Source organism: Mus musculus, chromosome 4 (assembly GCF_000001635.26).
Source record: "Mus musculus strain C57BL/6J chromosome 4, GRCm38.p6 C57BL/6J".
NCBI classification, from domain to species: domain Eukaryota; kingdom Metazoa; phylum Chordata; class Mammalia; order Rodentia; family Muridae; genus Mus; species Mus musculus.
This window is the reverse complement of record NC_000070.6, coordinates 154,489,584-154,508,325: the sequence shown is the minus strand read 5'-3', so window position 1 is coordinate 154,508,325 and position 18,742 is coordinate 154,489,584. Positions and strand designations below refer to the sequence as shown.

Here is an 18,742-nt window from a genome sequence, read left to right as displayed (position 1 = left end):
TTTTCCGCTCTGACCGGCTCCTGTGCCGCGTGTCATCCGGGCTGCTAATAAGACAGATCCCAGGCATGCTTTGAAGTGCAGGCCTGCATGGCAGGAGCTAGAGTTCTGGAAAGTTCACAAGTGACTGTGTGCCATGGGTCAGAAGGCTGGAAAGAGCCCAGAGCTGATCTCTGGGCGGACATTTGGTTCCCTTCTCATTCAGAAGATGTTCATACTTAATTGCTTTTTTTACTATTTACTTCCTTATTCATCCGCTACCAAGTAGTTTATCCATTCATTCATTAGATACGTTCTTATAAATTAACTCGTACAAAAACATCTGTCGAATCACTCACCGTTGTTAGATATTTATTCATTATTTCTCCACTCATCTTTATATTTTCATTTGTTTATTTATTCATTTAACATTTATTTATGGGTTGTGTATACACTTACATAGATATTTGTTTATTGATATTTGCATGTTGGTTAATAACACAAATTATTGTCACTCTTTAAATATTTATCCACTTGCTCATCTTTAATTAGTAGATAAATTTGCTGATTCATTCACTAGCTATGAATTCATTAGATTTATATTTATAGAGTCACTGGATATTTGCCTGTCTGTTCATTTGAGAGATTATTACAAATTCCTTAATGCATAATTTTTCCAGTTCCTCATTGGATGTATATGTGATAGCCACTCACTGGAGTTTGCTTGCTCACTGGGTGGGTTCAGGGCTGCCACCCGCCAGGTGTTCTGCAATCAACGGTGAGTGTCAGAGTCAAGCTGTCAATCTAAGTAGATGCGTCTTCCATCTCAGATGTAAAATGGAGAGAGCATTAGTGAACATCCAGTGGGGTGGAGTCAGGCTTGAAAAGGGCTCAACCTGGTGCGATGTAGACGCTAGCTAGTTGGGTTCCTGAGAAAGCCTTATTGGTAGAGCTGGGATTACAGCTGACCTGAATCCTGGAGGTAATGTCTTCCTTAGAAAGAGGTCCTGGTCCCAATGTGGAGCCATCTGCCCCACCCCTCCCCTGCCAGGGCCAAGCCAGTACCAGTTCTCAGCAGGCAGAGGCTCCATGGCTTTTATGGTGTTGAGCGAGCAGGGCAGGCGTGGGCAGGAGTCTTCTGCTGGAGACGCCTCCGGGCTGGCAACGGCAAGATGGAGGGAACATGAAAGAAGAGACAATGAATAGCTTCCTACCTTGCTTTGATAATGGGCGAGCTCTCTGGATTGATTAATCCTCACGTTGCCTCTGGAGCTTCGGTTTGGGAGTGACAGTAACGAGGCTCCCGAGGACTTGGCTAATTTGCACGCCATTCACCAGCTCCTGAAAACCCATCAGGGCTGCGGAAGGACCGCGGCGGCGCTTGACCTCGTTCAATGGGAGAGTGATACGCTGGGAAAGGGGCCAGTTTGCACAATGCCCCAAAGAGCAAATTGGCGGAGCTTTGTTCTCCAGCCTCCCTTACTCTTTCATGCAGCCCCGGGCTAGTTAAGCTCCTCCTTGTCCCACAGGGGATCAGGGCTTGGGTCACCCTTGGCTGCCTTTTCAGGTGATCCTGACACCCCCTCCCCAGTTTGATGGAGGAGGGGCACACCCAAGAATCCCTGTTGTTGCCCACTGAAGACATGCCGAGGCTCCCAAAGCTCTTCTTCCTTACTAGAACCTATCCTGCTCTGTCATGGAGGTCTCAGCTGGAACTAGCCTGTCTCTCATCTGGAGAGGAAGGACACTCCTGGACTGTCAACCCCCAGCCACTGTCATATCTGCCACAGTGTAGGGGCTCTAGCACATTAAAACACACGAGATAAGGTCCTTCTGGTTCCTGCCAGTTTTCCACAGCTACCTGCACAAGACAAATGCCCTCTTCCCTCTTCTTGGTCCCACCTTCTTGTCCCCTCTCTCAAAGTTGACCTCCAGAGATTAATATTGAGATGTGTCCTTCCTGGAAGGTAATCAGACCCTTGTGCTGGGTGGATTCCCCGAGCCTGCCCTGTTACCCTTCTTAGTGACTGTTCTCCACATACACCTAGAGATACCCTGCTAGTGGAGTTAAGTGTAAGGGATTTTCAGGCCTTCCTGGAAGTAGGACTGGTTTTTATTTCAGGAAAGAAAGACCTGTCATCCCCCTGCCCACCCACACACACTTGCACTTGTTTTCCTGGAGGGCTACACCTGCAGAAGTGGCCCAAGATCACATCCTGCATGATGGCAGCTCCCATTTGCCAGAAGGGAGCCACTATCCCTAGTAGCCACAAACATAGATTTTTGGATCCCCCAAATTAGCCAGTCAGCACCCCCTAGTCAAAGATGGGAGGAAAAGAAACAACAGGTTACTTAACCCCCGCACTCCAAATCTGCATGAATTAAACATGGCAGACCCATCCAGTCATAGGCACATGCTTTGTTTAATTTGCTGACACACAATCCCACCTGTCTTCATGAGGGCAGAGGTGTTATACACAGGGTGGGGCTGCAGGATTTCAGTAGTATGTTGACTGTCATTTGCCATTCATGTTGTGACAAGGTAGTGTGCAGGGTCTCATCTTGGGGTCCTTGATAAAACTTGTATGGTTTTACCTGAGAGCTCAAGGCTTTCGCCCAGGGGCTCAGATACTGTAAGCACCCCCATCTCGGGACTAGATATCTGTTCCAGATGCACTAAACACTGCCAGGGACACCATTCCAAGGAGGTCTGTGCTTTCTACTGCGGAAGTGGGATTTCCAGGACACTGTGATCTCTTGAGAGGTTGCCCACAGACAAGGTCACCAGCAAGGCTGGAGGCCAGGACTCTGGAGGCCAAATGCCACCCTCTCCGGGAGGCCTGGCCACCCCCCATTAATCCTACAGTTCCAGATCTTTATCAGGGCACACTGCCTGGGACATTAACTCGGAAGCATGCAGGTGAGAGGGTATGCTCTGAGCTAAATGATGGGGCCAGGAGAATATCGCCAGACAGGTGTCCAAGTCCCATAGAGTCACATGGTAAGACTGATCTGGGGCCTGTAGCTTCATCATAGCCTGCTGTACCTGGAGGTCCTGTGACTGGCCTGGCAGAAATGTCTGCTACAGATGAAAAAGCATAAGGAATAGAAAAATATTTTCTATTAGATGTAATCTAGAAACTTCTAGAATGAGGTGGGTAACTTCCAGCCTCCCTCTTTCCAAGTGAACAGTGCTGGGTTAGATGGTCTGAATGACTGAAGTGACAGAAGATTTGGGGAGCTAGTTTCCAGAGGGACTGTCCTGCTGGGCTTAGACTCCAGGCTATGGACAAGGGTCACCTCTGTAGAAACTGCAGGAATGAGAATCTGCCCATACACACACACACACACACACACACACACACACACACACACACACACACACACACACCAGATGAGTATCACTCTCAGAGACAGATGCAGCTACAGAGTTCCTTCATTGCTTGGCATAACGTGGTGGGTTCTGCCGAGCAGACATGCCTGTGGGCAGAGCTCAGCCTGACAGCCCAGGCAGCAGCACAGAGCTTCCTGGTAGGCACAAGCTTAGAAGCACCCAGAAGCATCCTCCTCAATAATTTGTGAATGTCCTGCTGTGACTGAGGTCTCTGTGCTATGCCTGGTCCTCCTCTCAAGGTTCCCTCCAATGGCTGGAGCCTGTGTAGTGAGACTAAACCTTGTTGACAAAGGCCATCCTTACAGAGTCACCACACAATCCCCTCTGCTGACCCTGGCACCACCTTTTGTCTTGAGGGCCAGTCCTGAGCTCCAGTGTCACCTTAGGGGAGGGGCTTGAGTCAAAACTAAACAAGCATCTTGCAAATTAATGCGATTATCTCTATCCCTGTCTAGCTTCCAAATGAATGAGACTCAGACTGTGATTGATTTATTTAGCTTTTTGTGCAATTACTGGGGGATTACCCCCTAATATAATTCTCTAAGGGCTAAACTGGCTACTCCCCCTACCCGTTCTCCCCCAATATTTTGTGTCTTCCAAGGTTATTTCTGTTCCACCAGCCTGTCCTCAGGATCCATTTTGCTCAGGCACAAGATCCTGGTCCATCATACCCAATGGAGACCTCCTGTACCATCCATCTTTTTTCTCCTCCTGGTCCCTTCCTGCAACCCCCCCCCCCCAGATAGGTAGCTGAAAACCCACCTACCTCTCTTCTCTCCAGTAACTGGCTGTAGCCACCTTTAATTTAGCTAATAGTTTTAAATTGGGGATCAAGGTTTGTACAACTAAAGCTGGTGGTGTACATGAGAATCTGCTGTCTTGGGGCAGACAGGTCATGGGTATTAGCACTTGACTACATAGCAGCTGCAGACCAACCCCCAAAAGCATCTCCGGTGAAAATGTAAATAGGAAAGAGAGGGTGAGATGAACTGAATCCTGCTCGGCACGCTAGTCCACTGGCACAGCCTACAAGTTCTATGCATTGGCAGATAGGATCCTTAGAATCTTGTCAGGAAGTCTGGCAGGCCCCATCCACAGGACGAGGTCCATCAGTTTCCGAAAAGCAGAGCCTCTTGGGAACGGGGCCGTTCTGTATTCAGACCCCAGAGCAGGAACGGGCACATTGGAGGAGGTGTGTATGGGGCTGAAGAAGACCAAGGCCTTGGGCAGGGCCACCCTGCTGGATCATTCTAGCAAGATGGCAGCTCCACCCGTCCTCTACCAGCTGAGCAGATGCCTGACAGGCAGGTGGGCATCGGCCCAAGGACCCCCCACCCTGGCACTGTTTTCCGTGGACCTGTTGAGTCACCCGTCCATCAGAGCTGGTGGCTCTGAGGCCACACGTCCCCCCTGTCCTTTCCCACTGGGCTTGGAGGGCAGCTGAGGGCTTCTCCCTGCCAGCCCCTGCCCTCCTCCTCGGATGCCCTCAGGTCCCGATTCCCCCTCGGCTCTCACAAATTCTGCCCGTGTCCGCACCCTCATTAATCAATGTCAGCGCGGCGTCGGCAACAAGGGCCGTATTCTTCCTCGGCCCCTCAGCCTCTTACATCCCATTGTTCTGGGCCGATTCAGATGGCAAAAAACAGCCTATGCAGCACATAAAAGAGATGAAGCAAAAATGAAAGGAATCGAGGGAGAAAAAAGAGGAGGCATTTTCCCCCTGAAACACTCGAATAAATACTCGGCAATGATAATTTAAATTATTCATACATTTATGAAAACATCCATTGAGTGCCGAAGTGTGTGATGCTCTTTGTCTCTGTCTCTTGTCTCTTGTTTGGGATTAATCTTTACTGTAACTCGGGCTGGCCGTGCCCCCCTTACAAAGGCCACACTTTCTTTCCATGGGAAAAAAATGTGTCCGCATATCACAGAGAAATGTTGGGGGAGAGAAATTTGTGCTGATGTGGCAGTTGCCAGGCCCTGGAGATGTAGGACGAGCCATGTCCAAATAGTGTCCCACCAACAAGAAAGGGCCGCGCAGTTCTCACGTTGTTGCCGCCGCCGACGCAGTGGTGACATCCGTGCCTTGGGGCTGGGCAGATGCAGAGCCGCGGCAGAGAGGAGTTCCACAGAGCATGCGTACCTCTAGCCCTGGCCCTGTACACCCCCACTGCCCCACCCTGCCTCACCCCACCCCCCGCCTCCAAGAAGGCGCTGCAAAGACTGCCCTGTGCAGCCTGCCTGGGAAGGATGGTTCAGGCATGTTCCATCAGGGTCCAGGAGCTGACAGGCTTTGGAGATATCTGAAGTGGTTCTTGCTGGCAAGCTGCTGCAGGCAGACTGTGTCCTATAGCAGGTGAAGGGGAGGGTTGAACCTTCCTAAACCTGGAGGAGCCACTGCCCTTTGATCCCTCACAAAATGGAAGTCAGCTCCGAACCCAGAAGCCAGAGACATTTAAACTGTTTAATAGCACAGAAAGTGGGACTTCACCAGGGGCCAGCAGCAGCACTGAGAACTGTGGAGGACAGAGCCTTGCTCGTCACCCCTCCATCACACTTCAGTCCTTACCCCCTTCTCCTCTGTCTCCCAGCCCCATCCACGCCTTTCCAGGGCTATGGCCAACCACAGTTGGGCTCAGGCAAGGCTTGCTCCTGTGATTAATCTCAAAGTCTGTTGCTGTTCCTGTGGCAGTGTTGTCAGGGCAGAGGAGAGACACCCGCACCTGAGCCAGTAATGTCACCCCTCCGATGGCCTCCTTTCCAAGAGTCTTGATCAGTGTTGTGGTATTTTTGAAGCTCATTCCAAAATGGGATTTCAAAAGCTTCAGTACAGTATCTCCAACACTCTCTTCCACAAGGAAGCTGGGCTTCTCCATTCTCAACTAACCAGCGGTGGTTGCTTCCTGCTGGAAATGGCCCAGGATGGCCTGGCCTTTGGAGCTGCCCTGCCAGATCATCAGCGAGGAGTTCAGGATTTGGTGAGCAATAGAGATGAGCTGGCTTGCGGGGTGGGGGTGGGGACCTGTTCAGTGACCATGGCATTTGCCTGGTACCCCATCCTCATCCAGACTTATTTGGTCTGGAATAGAAACAGGACCCCAAGGGAACAGCCCTCTAATGCAGGATTTATGGTCTCTCTGGCTCAGGCCAGGTCAGAACCAGAAAAGAAAAGCATTCTTTTCACTTCTTACTTTGGATCAAAATGAAGCTTAGGAGCCCCAGGAAATGGAATCCAGCCCCCTCTGAACCTGGCGACTTGCACAGTTTGCATTAGCTCCAGTTCACGGGTCAAAAGAGGGGTGCTCCAGCCCAAAGCAGAAAAAAACTTGTGACTCTAGGGCAAGATACCCCCACTGAAGTCTCTCATTGGCCCCAGGCTGCTGCTGCCCAGCCAGAAATCCTGGAAGGAGCAGCCTGGCTTCTTGTGACCTCTGCCGGCTGATGCCTAAAACTGTGGTGCATCAAGGGTGCTACCTGCACTCTGCCCCGCACCACCACCACCCTGCCGCCAAAATGAGTTCTGGGAATGCCCCCATCTCTTCAGCCTTCTCTCCTCTGTTACTGATGTTGAGGTCTTGGACAATAGTCAAGTGCTAGGCAGAGGGCATCCTTCACCCGTCATTTATGAGAGGGATGACCTCAGCGCTGTCACCTCTCCTCAGCCATTTCTGAGAAGACACCATTGTCACACCCAAGTGAGGAAGACTTGGCCACTCACAGAGGGCCTCAGTAGCCTCAACACAGATGGGGGGGGGCAGCCACTGGCTCCCAGCAGGGAGTGCAGGACAGTCTTCCTTCCTCTCTGGTTGATACTTTTTCCTCTCTTGTGGAGGGTTCCCCACGGCCTTTCATCCGGATTTCATATTCGCATAAAGACATCAAGAAAAGATTCTAACAGAAAGAATTATTAGGCACGGCTGTCAAAAGCTTTATCAGGGAAGGAGGAGGCTCAGTAACCCTTTGTGTGCTGGCCTGCAGCCTGGAATTCCTGATCAGCCCCTAGACATGGAGGGCAGGGTCTGTACATAGGGATGATCAGTCACACTCGTGGGCTCCGGCACTCAATTGGCCATGTACTCACATGCACACATGCGCCCACATGGGTGGACACGATGGACCTGTTTATTAGCAGACTTCTGAGATGTAGCTCTCCGGGTTTGGGTCCAGGCAGCCCTCCTAGATAATGGTTTTGGCTCCTCCGTCTGTTTCTCTTTGTTCTCCTTAAAGGACCGTGTTCATCTGCTCTCTAGACTGGGTGTCTTCACACTCTTCTCATGGGTTGGGGGGTCTCTGTACCTTGGAACTAAGATGGAGCCAGACTAGGGATGTATTCTACCCTGGACACACATTGGGCAGCATGGGTGCAGGGCAGACATCCCACACGCTACTCTGGAAGTCTCTTTACCCCCCTCCACTTCCACCCCACCCCCGGCTCTTGGGAAGATGTGTTCTGTGCTCAGGAAGGCATTAGCTACTGTGGGTCTCTCTCCTGTTTTCAGCTTCTGTTTTTCTGGTGAAGAACTTCCTCACCGGCTTGCCCCAGAAAGCTTTGCCACCTGCTGGACCCCAGTCGTTCCTCAAAGTACAGAATGGGCCTCCAGACGAAGCGTCCTGGGGACATGGGGATATTCCGCTGGTTGAGCAATAGCTTCTGGGGCTAGAACAGGGAATATCTCTGCACTGTTAACAGAAGGCCCCTCCACATTTGTAGCAAGGGGCCCCCCGGCTCCGGGGTGCACAGCGCCTTGGGATGTGTTTTCTACGCAGCCTCCCTGTGCACAGAAACCGAAAACCGCATGCCGACAAACAGCTCCCTCGGCAAACGTTTTTATTTCCAATTAGCAAAAGAAAAATTGCTAATTTGCTGTAGTTGGACCGGGCTGACGTCTCAATCTGCGGAGTGTCAGAGCAGTGAAAGAAAATGCTTCACACTGTGCTGGCGAGAGCCAGCAGCTCTAAGAGGGTCAGGGCAGCGGGCCCAGAAACCAGATTGACTGGCCACAGCGCTAAATTACTCACACAAGACACACATTGTCTGCCGTGCCAGCTCCCGGAGGACCTGCTTTCTCATTCTCTCCCCTTGGAGTGCAGTGGAGCTGGGCGGGGGAAGGGTCCAGCGTGGGAGGAGAGGGCCGGGGCCAGGCAGTGAGCCTTTGGGAGGGTGGAATCGTCTTCAGAAAGGAGCTGGCAGAAGCGGGTTAATGATTTACCCTGGCTGGTCCACATCAGTTGGGAACTGAACGGTAAAATCCCCCAAGCCCAGCCATAGCTTTGCCCCCTGAGATCAGGGTAGATAATGTCTCAAGGCTGACAGGGGACCGGGGTCGGGTGGGCGGGACATCCAGCAGGGAATTTGGAGTCTCTTTTTCTGACCTGGAGGACCTCACTCCCCTGGAAGTCTAGGCAATATCTTTCCCAGTCTGGGATTCACAGACAGGGCTATGCCTGCTTCTCGGGTTCCTCCAGTCATGGTATCTTCTTCGCAGAGTTTGGGTGGAATAAAGACCAGGAACCACTGGAGTCTCTCTCCCCTGGGGGACAGTGAGGCGGTCGTAGGGCCACAGATGTTTGTCACTCACGTAATAATGAACCTCCACACTGACCACACAACCCCTGCCAGCAGAGGCCTCCTGGGCTCTCACAGGACCTAGACAGCGTTGCCCACGGCTCCAGACAGAGGACATCCATTACATGCCCACACCAGCCTTGATAAAAGCATCCGTTCTCCCTGCTCGGCCCACACCGTCTGTCCTCCTGTATGCGACACCTCCTTCCGCATGTCTCTGTGGGTCTCAAGCCCACCCACCTCACAGGCCTGTTCCAAAAGGAGATTCCAATGCCAGGAACCACAGACTGTCTCACTATTCCAGGCAGCCAGGCAGCCCCGGGACTGCCCCAGGACTGACCCGTGCAGACTTATCCTGGGGAGATGCGCCTGGCCTCTTTCACCTCCATGTAGCTTGCACCCCCGACCAAGCAAGACCAGGGTAAAGGAGAAAGCAGCCGGGTGCAGGAGTGTGAGACCTCACTGGCTCTCAGGTCCTGGTGCGTATCTGTAATGACTGGGGTTCCCTTCCACAAACAGCACAGGGAAGGTGACCTCTCTAGAGTACTTGACCCAACTGGAAGAAGTCCCCAGTTCCCTTCCCTATCCCCTGGTGACATCTTTGTGTTGAAACCACTTTAGGTGTGCAGCCTGCTCACTCCTTGGAGGGTCTTGTGCACAGAGATGTTATCTGTGGAGTCCTAGTCAAGGGTGTCAAGAGGAGCTGAGCTGAGCCCAGCCCAGCTCTGAGAAAAACAATACCACAAGAACAAAGATACATCTGCCACTGGCACACAGCTTCAAGTGTTCCTAAGCCCAGCACATCCTGTCTGGGGAGCACATGCCATTACCCAGCCCAAGAGGATTCTTGAGACAGAGGCTGTGCCCTGGCATCAGAGCTGCCCACCGCTGATGCCTGGTTTAGAGCTGTCATCTGCAACTCTCGAGTAAAGTGATCCTGGAGAACTGGTGTTCAGCGAGGGCCTCAGAAGGGCCCACTGCTTTGCTCTAGTCTTAAGGGAAACAGACACTTCACTGGGAAAGCCCAGGGATGGATGTACTTGGGCCCTCTGGTAACAGGCAGAGCTCCCTGCTGTGTGTCTTCGAACAGTCACCTGGCCTCTCTGAGCTTCTGAATCACAATGTAAGGGACACACTCAAACCAGATAATGTATGTGGGACCCTTTTATTTATTTTTTTAACACAAGATGTAAAGAATGGCCTGGGTGTGTTGTCTTTGTGCAAGTAGAGAGGGAATGCCTACAGCTGTATTGTTGGAGAATCCTTTGTCCTGAATGGATGCAGTCTATAAGTACTATATTTTCTTCAGTAAAAATAAAGAGTTACTGCCGAGGCCATCAATCACAGAGAGACATGCAGCACTGTTCCCAAGCCAGTGAGGGCAGGACAGGCATTTGGAATTTGTCCCTTTCTCCTTGGCTCCCTTTCCTGTCTGGCTTTGAGCTATCCAGAGCGTGAGTGTGCCGGACACATGCACACAGACACATGTGCATGTAGGTATGGCATGTGTGACCTGCATGACCTCACATGCACATATGCCACCCCCCCCCCACACACACACATAAACATACATGTGTGTGGTGGGTATGGGTTCCCACCAAGGAGAACATACTCATAGCCCAGAGCACAGAACTACAGATCTCCAGTGGCAGCACTCAGACTGGGCATGGAGGCATGCCCGTGGGAAGGAGGAGCCTTAGCAGGTGCCTAGCAGGGTTGGCCTCAGCAGCAGGTGTCCTGACCTTGAGCTCAGGTTCCCTCCCACTCAGCCTCCTACACCCAAAGCAAAGAGAGCCAGGCTGACCCCACCCCCTCCCCAGGTAGGAAAGCCAATAACAATAGGCAAGATGCCCCTAGCTGCTGGCTGCTGCTTGGGAGGCCTAGGCTGTGGGATGTGGGTTTTTTCCCCCATCATTCTGAGCAGGAAGGAACCAAGCAGACCTAACAGCCCTGAGTTCCTGCATATCCTTTCCCCTGCATCTGAGGGATGAGGGTTATCAGACCAACTGTCCCACCTTTGCTCCCTGAGGAAAACTGTCTGTGGCCTCCAGCAAGCTTCAAGTGTTATACCCCACTGGGCTCTGCCCAGAGATGGGCCTGGCACGCTCTGGGCCCTGCCCATGAGGCCTTGCTCACTAGCTACTGTTCAGGGCCTGTGTTCTGTCCTGGCTGCGCTCCAGAACTGCTGGCGGCTTGGCCCAGGCAGAGCCCAGAACATGACCTCTGGCAGTGGGCGGGGCCTCGGTCCTTTGCAGAGCCCTGCCTGTTTCCCACGTGCTGCTTGGGCTGGAGACCAGCGCTCCTGCCCTTGGAGTTGTGGCTGAGTTAGAGCTCAGCTGGTCCCTTCCTGCCTCTATGAAAATGATTAGATTTTCAAACTCTAAAGCTGATATGCTTTGGGTTTAGGTGGCCCATCCGTGTGCTCTAACTCTCGATTGCAGAGCAGTAGAATCTGGCTATGTGAGCTAGCGGTAGTCCTGTCCTCACCATACCCCAAACCAGGTCTTCAGAGGGTCCCATGAAACCAGAGTGGCCCTGCTTCAACCTTAACCAAAAGTCTCTCTCTGCTATTAAGAAATTATCAAATGAGTACAACCTGGACCCATTTTGAGACGGGTACAGTTAACCACAGTGTTGATTACAGGGGCACTATCGATTTTTGAGGTGAGCAAACATTTTCCGAGTTTATAACACCTGTTATCTTCTGACTAATAAGAGCTGTGCTGTGAGCCGAAGTTCATCTTTTGTCTGGGAAGTTCCTGGGCTCAGAATGCCTTGCACACCCTACATGGGTGTGCTAGGGTCATACACAAACACAGATCTCTCCACATGTCTAGGTGAAGAGAGACTTTTTGGAAATCACAGTGTGACAAAGAGTTGGAGGCAATGCCTCAGTCGATCAAACATAAGGACCTGGGTTCAATTTCCCTGGAATCCATTTAAAGAAATAAAAATAAAAAGCAAGACACCCTTATCTTGATGCTGGGGAGACAGAGACAGGCCAATCCCTAGGGCTTATTAGCCAATCAGCCTTGCCTACTTAGTGAGCTTCAAGAGACCCCATGTCACATGCACACCCACACATGTACAAGCATGTACATCCACATACATGCATCTGTACACATAGACACAAAAGTATGCCCAAAAATCTAAAATAAGTTTGTTTGTATCTCCCCCTCCCCTTAATTTAGGTCACATTAAGCTCATCTAAAACCTGTCTTTCCTGTCATGAGTTGTGGAGAAATACAATTTGAATCAAGTATTTGGATGGTGGACATATGCTGTAACCTTAGGAACAACTTCCTTGACAAATCACGAACCTGGCACAAATGTCCCAACCCTGCACGGCTTCCTGGCTTTCTGCTCTCCTCAGCCTTAACTACCTCACATGGGTGCACGCGCAGGGCTGTTTTTCAGCTCCATCCTCAGATATTAAGACAAACGAATGTCACTTTCAAGAGCATTAAATATAATAGAAAATCCATGGAGGCAATTGAGGGATTTCTCTTCGGAGAAGCTCTTGTGTCAGGTAAAGAGGCTGCAGTATATCAGTGTGCTCCACCCTTCAAAGAGATAATCAATTTCCCTGAAAGCATCAATAATCAGAGTGGACATTTATTGCCCCTCAGATGGTTTATCTCTGGGGCTGGGGGCAGCAGAGCCATGATGAATACCTAATCTGCCAGGGAACACAATTAAATGCTATGTGAATAAAGGAGTTTATACCACGCATCAAAAAAGCAATCAAATTCATAATTGAACTCAATTGGATGAAATTGTCCAGAAATAAAAATCACACCCAAAGAATCTAACTTGAGTCCCAGTGTTCTAGGTCAGGCAACAGTGTTGCCAATATCCTGTTTGTTTAGGGCTATCCCAGCCTGCAGGTGTGACTGCTTCTCTCACCTCCCCGCACATTGCTCAGGGCTGGCACTGTAGCTTCCTGTTTTCTTTTCTTGGAGAAGGAAAAACACTTTTCTGGTATGTAGTAGCTCTCAGACTTACAGGAGAAGCGGTGTCTGCACACCTTCATGAGGGGTGCTTGCATTAAGGTTGAACAATTCAGGCCATGGTTGGGATAGAATAGTCTGAGAGTCCTACTGGACCAAAGAAAGATCTCCGTGGGAAGCAGGGAGCGTCTGGGGGCCTGCTCTGCCCTCTCTGGAGTGTCTAGATGACCCTGAGCTGGCCTAAGCAGGAGCTCTTGGGGAGGCTTAAGGTTCTGGTTCTCAGATTCTTGTCCCCAGAGAAGTTGCTGCCTCCTGCTGGATTCAGATCCGTGGGACTCTTATGGAGCCAGAGGCAGAGATAAAAGCTTCCTGCGTTGCAACATTGTATCTCCCCCTTGGGTGGGGTTGGGGAAAAGGGTATAAGAGGGCACCTTTGGTCCCAGTTCAGGTCTGCTTGGACATCAGGAACTTGATTTTCAAAAGATCCCTGAGACCGTTAGAGTTTAAGGTCATGCATGCTTGGCAGAATATGGCTTTTAGTTTGGAAGGGGAAAAAAAAGCATAAAGGGCATTTTGGATACAAAATAGCTCTTTAAAACAGCATTTTGATGAGTTAAGTATAAATAAATCAGAAACACACGGATTTCATTTCCTTTAAAATACCCGCGGGCTCAAACACTAGCGGGAAAAGTGCCTGGCAAACGGCGGTTTGGGATTTTGACAAACCCAAATATTTTGGAGAGGTTTCTGAGCTGTTTGCACCCAGTCTCCTCTTAGCTCTGCCTTTTGTGAGGTGCCCATGTTGATCAGTCCACAGCTGCCTCTGGGGGGCAGGTCCAGTGGAGGGGGCACTCCCCAGCTCTGCACTTCTAAAGATAACCAAGACACATTGCTCAGGTGTGCCCAGTGTGGGCACCTGCATATTGGTGTATACAAGTCTTCATTCAGAGGAAGGAAGAAGAGACAGTGAGAAGGGAAGTCTTTGCAATTTTATTTTGTTGTGGAATGGAAACACACACACACACACACACACACACACACAGGCACACACATACACATATACCTTTCTTGAAGTCCTGAAATTAGGCACCATCTGTACTGGTACAAAGCCAGTGTTGTCTGCTCAAGGCCCAAACCTCTGGGCTCCTATTGAGAGACTCTACCTCATAAGTGTCAGATCATAGGTCACACAGCTCCTGGAGGACGGCCAGATGTGTGGGCACAGTGAGGACAGAGCCACAACAGCTGCATCCCACTGTAAGCAACTCCTTTATCTGTGATGGAGCAGAACTGACTGGGTGGGGAGCTATTTACCTATATCCGTGGCTCAGTGTGATCCCCACAGTAAGCCAGGCCCCTAAGCAACTGCTTCAGGACAGACATCAATCTGAACTTGTGCTTAGGAAAGGCCAGAACTGCCTCGATCAGCCCCAGTGACGGCAGTCTCGCAGGACATAGAAACACCAGTGTTCTCCCTTTTCCCAGTAGCTCAGGTGCCCACAGGAACAACTTCTCACAGCTCACTATGAGTGGGACCTTCCTGCTCAGAATTCAGATCTGCCAAGAAGTGCTGAGGGAGCTCAGACTGGTAGAGCTCACTCTGCAGTTTTATAAACTAATAAAATTTAGAGGCATCCAAGGGGAACGTGGAAATGTCGTTTGCATCACGAGGCTTTCTGGTGAACCACCTGGAGTCACATCATTCAGCCAGGGGTCTCGGCATGGCTCCTTATGTGGTTCTTTGCCGGGGTGTGTGTGCTGCGCAGGGTCTCACCCAAGACCCCTGAAGCAGCAGACAGGCAGCGCTCTTATCTGAGATCTGGCCCATCGTGGTCGGCTCTGTGTCTCTCTGAGAGACATAAACAGAAACGCCACTTGGCTAGGGCTGCCTGAGACATCTTTCCCTCCACAATGTTCCTTTTGGCATCTGATTAGAAAAGAAATCTTGCAATCAATACCCAAAGTTGGATTTTGAGATTTTCTGCAGGATTGGGCTTGGAGCATTTAATAACAAGGTTCCTTACTGTACTCACCCTTTAAATTTATAACAAAAACAAATATTTCCCCTTCCTGACGCAGAAGGCCATGCCAACGGCGCGGAGGAGCCTGGATACAAGGGAGGAAGCAATTGGATCCGCTTAAATGCCACAAACATAACCCCCTGACGCTTCTTAAGGGACCAGGTCCCTTAACGGGGACCCCAGGGAACAAGAACATTCCGGCTAATCTCCGACCACTTCTCCTAATTGTACGATGTTACGCGCTAATCAACAGCCAATGCCCTTTCTCTGTAAGACCAAGACAAAGCCTCAAATTACTAATTACACAAATACAGTGTCTTTTGCTAATTGGATTGGTTAATGTTAGTTCATAAAGCTCTTTAAGGATAGGCAGTGTGGTATGAAAGAGGCAATTCATACGTTTAATAACAGGCTAATAACTGTCAGCAATGAATAATCAGCCGCTGTCGCGTGTGCAGAATGTCCTGCGCTCGCTCTTTCCAGCTCTTTGCGCGTCTGTTACAAATTAATGCCTTCGCAAGAGCCAACTGGTGTGGCAAGCCCCTGTCTCCTGCCGCTTGCGTTCCCACCTTGCCTCTGGCCTGTGAGCCTTGGAGCTCATGTCTGGCCACAAACCTGGTGGCCTCCTGGGGAGTGGTTCTCCTACATAAAATGGAGCCCTGTTACTACTTTTATTTATGAAAGAGCTGGGTGATTAGGGGCAGGATCCAGGGTCCTGCGTTCTTGTCCTGAGGCCACAGGCTAAGCTGTTTTACTCAGTGACCCTGGGCAAGCTCCCCGACCTTCCCAGGCCTCAGTCAACTCAGCTGGAAAATTGGGTAAAAAGATTGTAGTGGCCTTCAGGCACAGAGCTGCTGAGTGAAGCAGACCAGACTATGGGTAGCCACCATGATCCGGTCTGCCTTCCTCTAGAGAAGTCAGTGCTGAAAGGACTTTGGGGCCCAAATATCTGGTTGGTAAAGTGCAAAGACCAAAGTCCCCAACCCCTTGTTCACACTTCACAGTCTCGTGGGGCCTCAGACTCAAGATCACCATAAGGTACTAGAAAAAGAAGATAAGCTAACCCGGTTGTGAGAATCTTCTAGGTGTGCTGGAGGACTTGCAGGGGCAACCGAAAGCTATCACGGGAGGGGTGGGGGGGGGGCGCTTTTCCTATTTGTAGCTAAGAAGCTAATGCAGGGGCGGGAGAGAAAACTCAGCTGTTAAAAGCACCCAGGGGACCAGGGTTCAATTCTCAGCACCCACGTGGCAGCCCTCTACTGTCTAACTCCAGTGCCAGAAGTTCTGCCACCCGTACACAAACATACATGCAGGAAAAACACCAATGCATTTGAAATGAAAATAAATAAATAAATAAATATGTTTTTAAAGAAGTTGGTGGAATCTGAATGAATCAGTTGTGTCCCTCTTCCAGTCTGTTTGGAGATGTGGGCTTCCTGCTGTATCCCAATTTTTCCTGTCTTAGCTGTGTATGTTTCTATCAGGATTGATCTTTAGGACAAAAGAGAATCTTTTTACAGGTCACACAAAACACTAAGTGTGCTCTGGGGATGAGAGGCAAGTGCAGGAAAGGATGCAGAGTATTTGTGCTCGAGAGCTTGCCTGGTACTGGAGCCTTCTGGCTTGCTCTGCAGAGGTAACTTGGGAAACACCAGGTGGCCCATAGCCCTCACTAACCATGATTTAATTTTTAAAATTTCAGCTTTCTGCCAACACAAAACACTGTGTTCAGCAGAATGGGAACTTTGGATTCTGTCCTTTGTCATTTCCTGGGTCATCCACACACAGTATGACTCTTTCTTGCGCTGTGGGGCAGACACAGCCCCCAGGATGCCGTGAGATCTCCAGGGAGACAGACAGCTGGCATTCTATAGTGAGCTACGGTATGCTGTAAGCTGGCATGTTCAGAATGTGAGGTGTAGCCAGTGCATTTCCGATTCATGATATTTTCAATCTAGGATGTTTTCCTGGAACATGACCCCACAGCAAGCCCAGGGGCATCATTGTAACAGCTCATAGTAATTAACACCATTAGACCAAAATAGGCAAAATGGGCTGTAAAGAAGAAAGGGAATTTTGCATGCCCTTGCTGTGGCCCTACTGCAGGCTGGGGGGGGGGGGGAGGGGGGGGAGAATAGCACCAAACTGAGAGAGGAGTCACAAGAGAGGCAGGAGCAAAGCCTAGAGGATCTTTCTTGGTTCCTTCCTCCAGCCCAGAACTTAAAAGATGCAGCTGGCCCAAGTGTGGAGCCACCCCAGGTGGAAGCAACCTGAGGCTTGAAAAATATATGGCCCTTGATGGCTTCAGGTATCCTGGCTCCGATGCCCCTTGCCAGAGATCTCTTCTCATTAGACCCTGTATCCATCCAGACTCACCTAACGTCACTCTTGCACACATCTCCCATCTCTCCCTGCACAGAGTTCTGGGCCCTCACCCCTCTGGCCATACTTCCCAGACTCTCACGATTCACAGTTGGGCAGACTTCAGCCATCCTTTCAGTCTTGAGAGGAACAAATAAAGTGAATGGCCAAACAAATGGCCAAAGTGGCTGCAGAATCAGAGTTTCAAACCATCTGTGTTTAGCACAACTTTTTCTGTAGCTGAACCGCCCCCCCCCCTTCAGGTGCCCTTACTGGATTGGATACATTGTTTCCATCAAGTAGGGGGAAGAGCTCGGTCCAGCTGGCTGTAGAAACAGTTACTTCCCTGGAATACAAAGGTGGCAAGAGACTGCGCTGCTCTGAGCCAAGGAAAGAAGAGGCTGACATATTCCTCAGACATTTGTTGTCCAGTGTGCCCTATACAGAGGACCTAAAGGTCGGGCATGTCACAGGTGCCCCATGCTGGTCCTCCTCTTGAGCTGACGGGTCATTCTCTCTGCAGATGCTGATCCTGTCATGTTAGCTGGCAGCCCCCACTGCAGTAGGCCACAAGGTGAGATGCCTGTGCAGAGCAGATTTCATTCAGACCCCGAGGTCTGTGAACTCAGCAGCTCATTTGGCTCTTTCCCACCTGTGCCTTCTGACTCTGGCACTGGCGATAAGCGAGGGAAGGAAGGATGAAAGGGTCTTGTCTTTTCAGAACTAGAAAGAATGGAAGGCTACAGGCATGAGTGTTTTCCCAAGGCACACAGACAACAGGATGTTTCCAGAGAGCAACAGCCTTCCTTCATGAAGCATCAGGAAGCAGGGAAAGGTGACAGAGTAAAAGCCACCTCCCCCAGAACATGAAGGCCCTGGGTGTGTGGTTTGTATCAACTGTCTATGCTTCTGATACTGTTGATGAGTTTCTAGGCAGGAATCCTGGTTCTTTGCAGCAGCCTGAGATCCCCTGGACTCCCTGCAGGGTTGCTGCAAAATGAAGCTCACAGGGAACACTTGCATTTCCCCATTGACCTCTCCAGATAAGAGTTGAGAAGGGACAGATAGACCTGTTGTAACTCACTGCAGCAACCTGGTGTGCAGAGGGACAATTTGAAAGTCACTCCTGATCCCTGAGTGTACCCAGGACTTCCTGAGACTTGTTTTCAGAGTAGAGAACAAGAACCCCTGCCTCCTAGTTCCACAGCCACCTGGGCCAGAGTCCTAACCAGTTCTAACCTCTGGACTAAAAGACCTGCCTGAGGAAGGAACCTCCCTCCCCATCTCAGAGGTGGCTTACTGTCCTAGAAGGTCATGTGACTCTGGTTGGGATTTTCTTTGTGATAGTTGTTTGTGCTTCTCTCTGTTGGAAAATGACAGACAGACAGACAGACAGACAGATCCAGCAAGAGAGAGAAGGAATGAGAAAGAGGGACAGACAGAGACAGAGATGGAGAAAGACAGAGAGGGA

The 18,742-nt window shown here is 50.5% G+C and overlaps 1 protein-coding gene and 1 long non-coding RNA gene across 10 annotated transcripts in view; one reads left to right on the top strand and one right to left on the bottom strand.

The window, feature by feature from the left end:
* Nucleotides 1–18,742, top strand: part of Prdm16 (PR domain containing 16) — a 321,239-nt gene that overhangs the window by 129,035 nt on the left and 173,462 nt on the right. The window lies entirely within an intron of this gene.
* On the bottom strand, nucleotides 379–1,412 carry Gm52688 (predicted gene, 52688). The gene is made up of 3 exons (NR_168681.1): nucleotides 1,236–1,412; nucleotides 1,042–1,134; nucleotides 379–952 (listed from the first exon to the last, which is right to left on the bottom strand). It is a non-coding gene; the product is annotated as a predicted gene, 52688 (long non-coding RNA).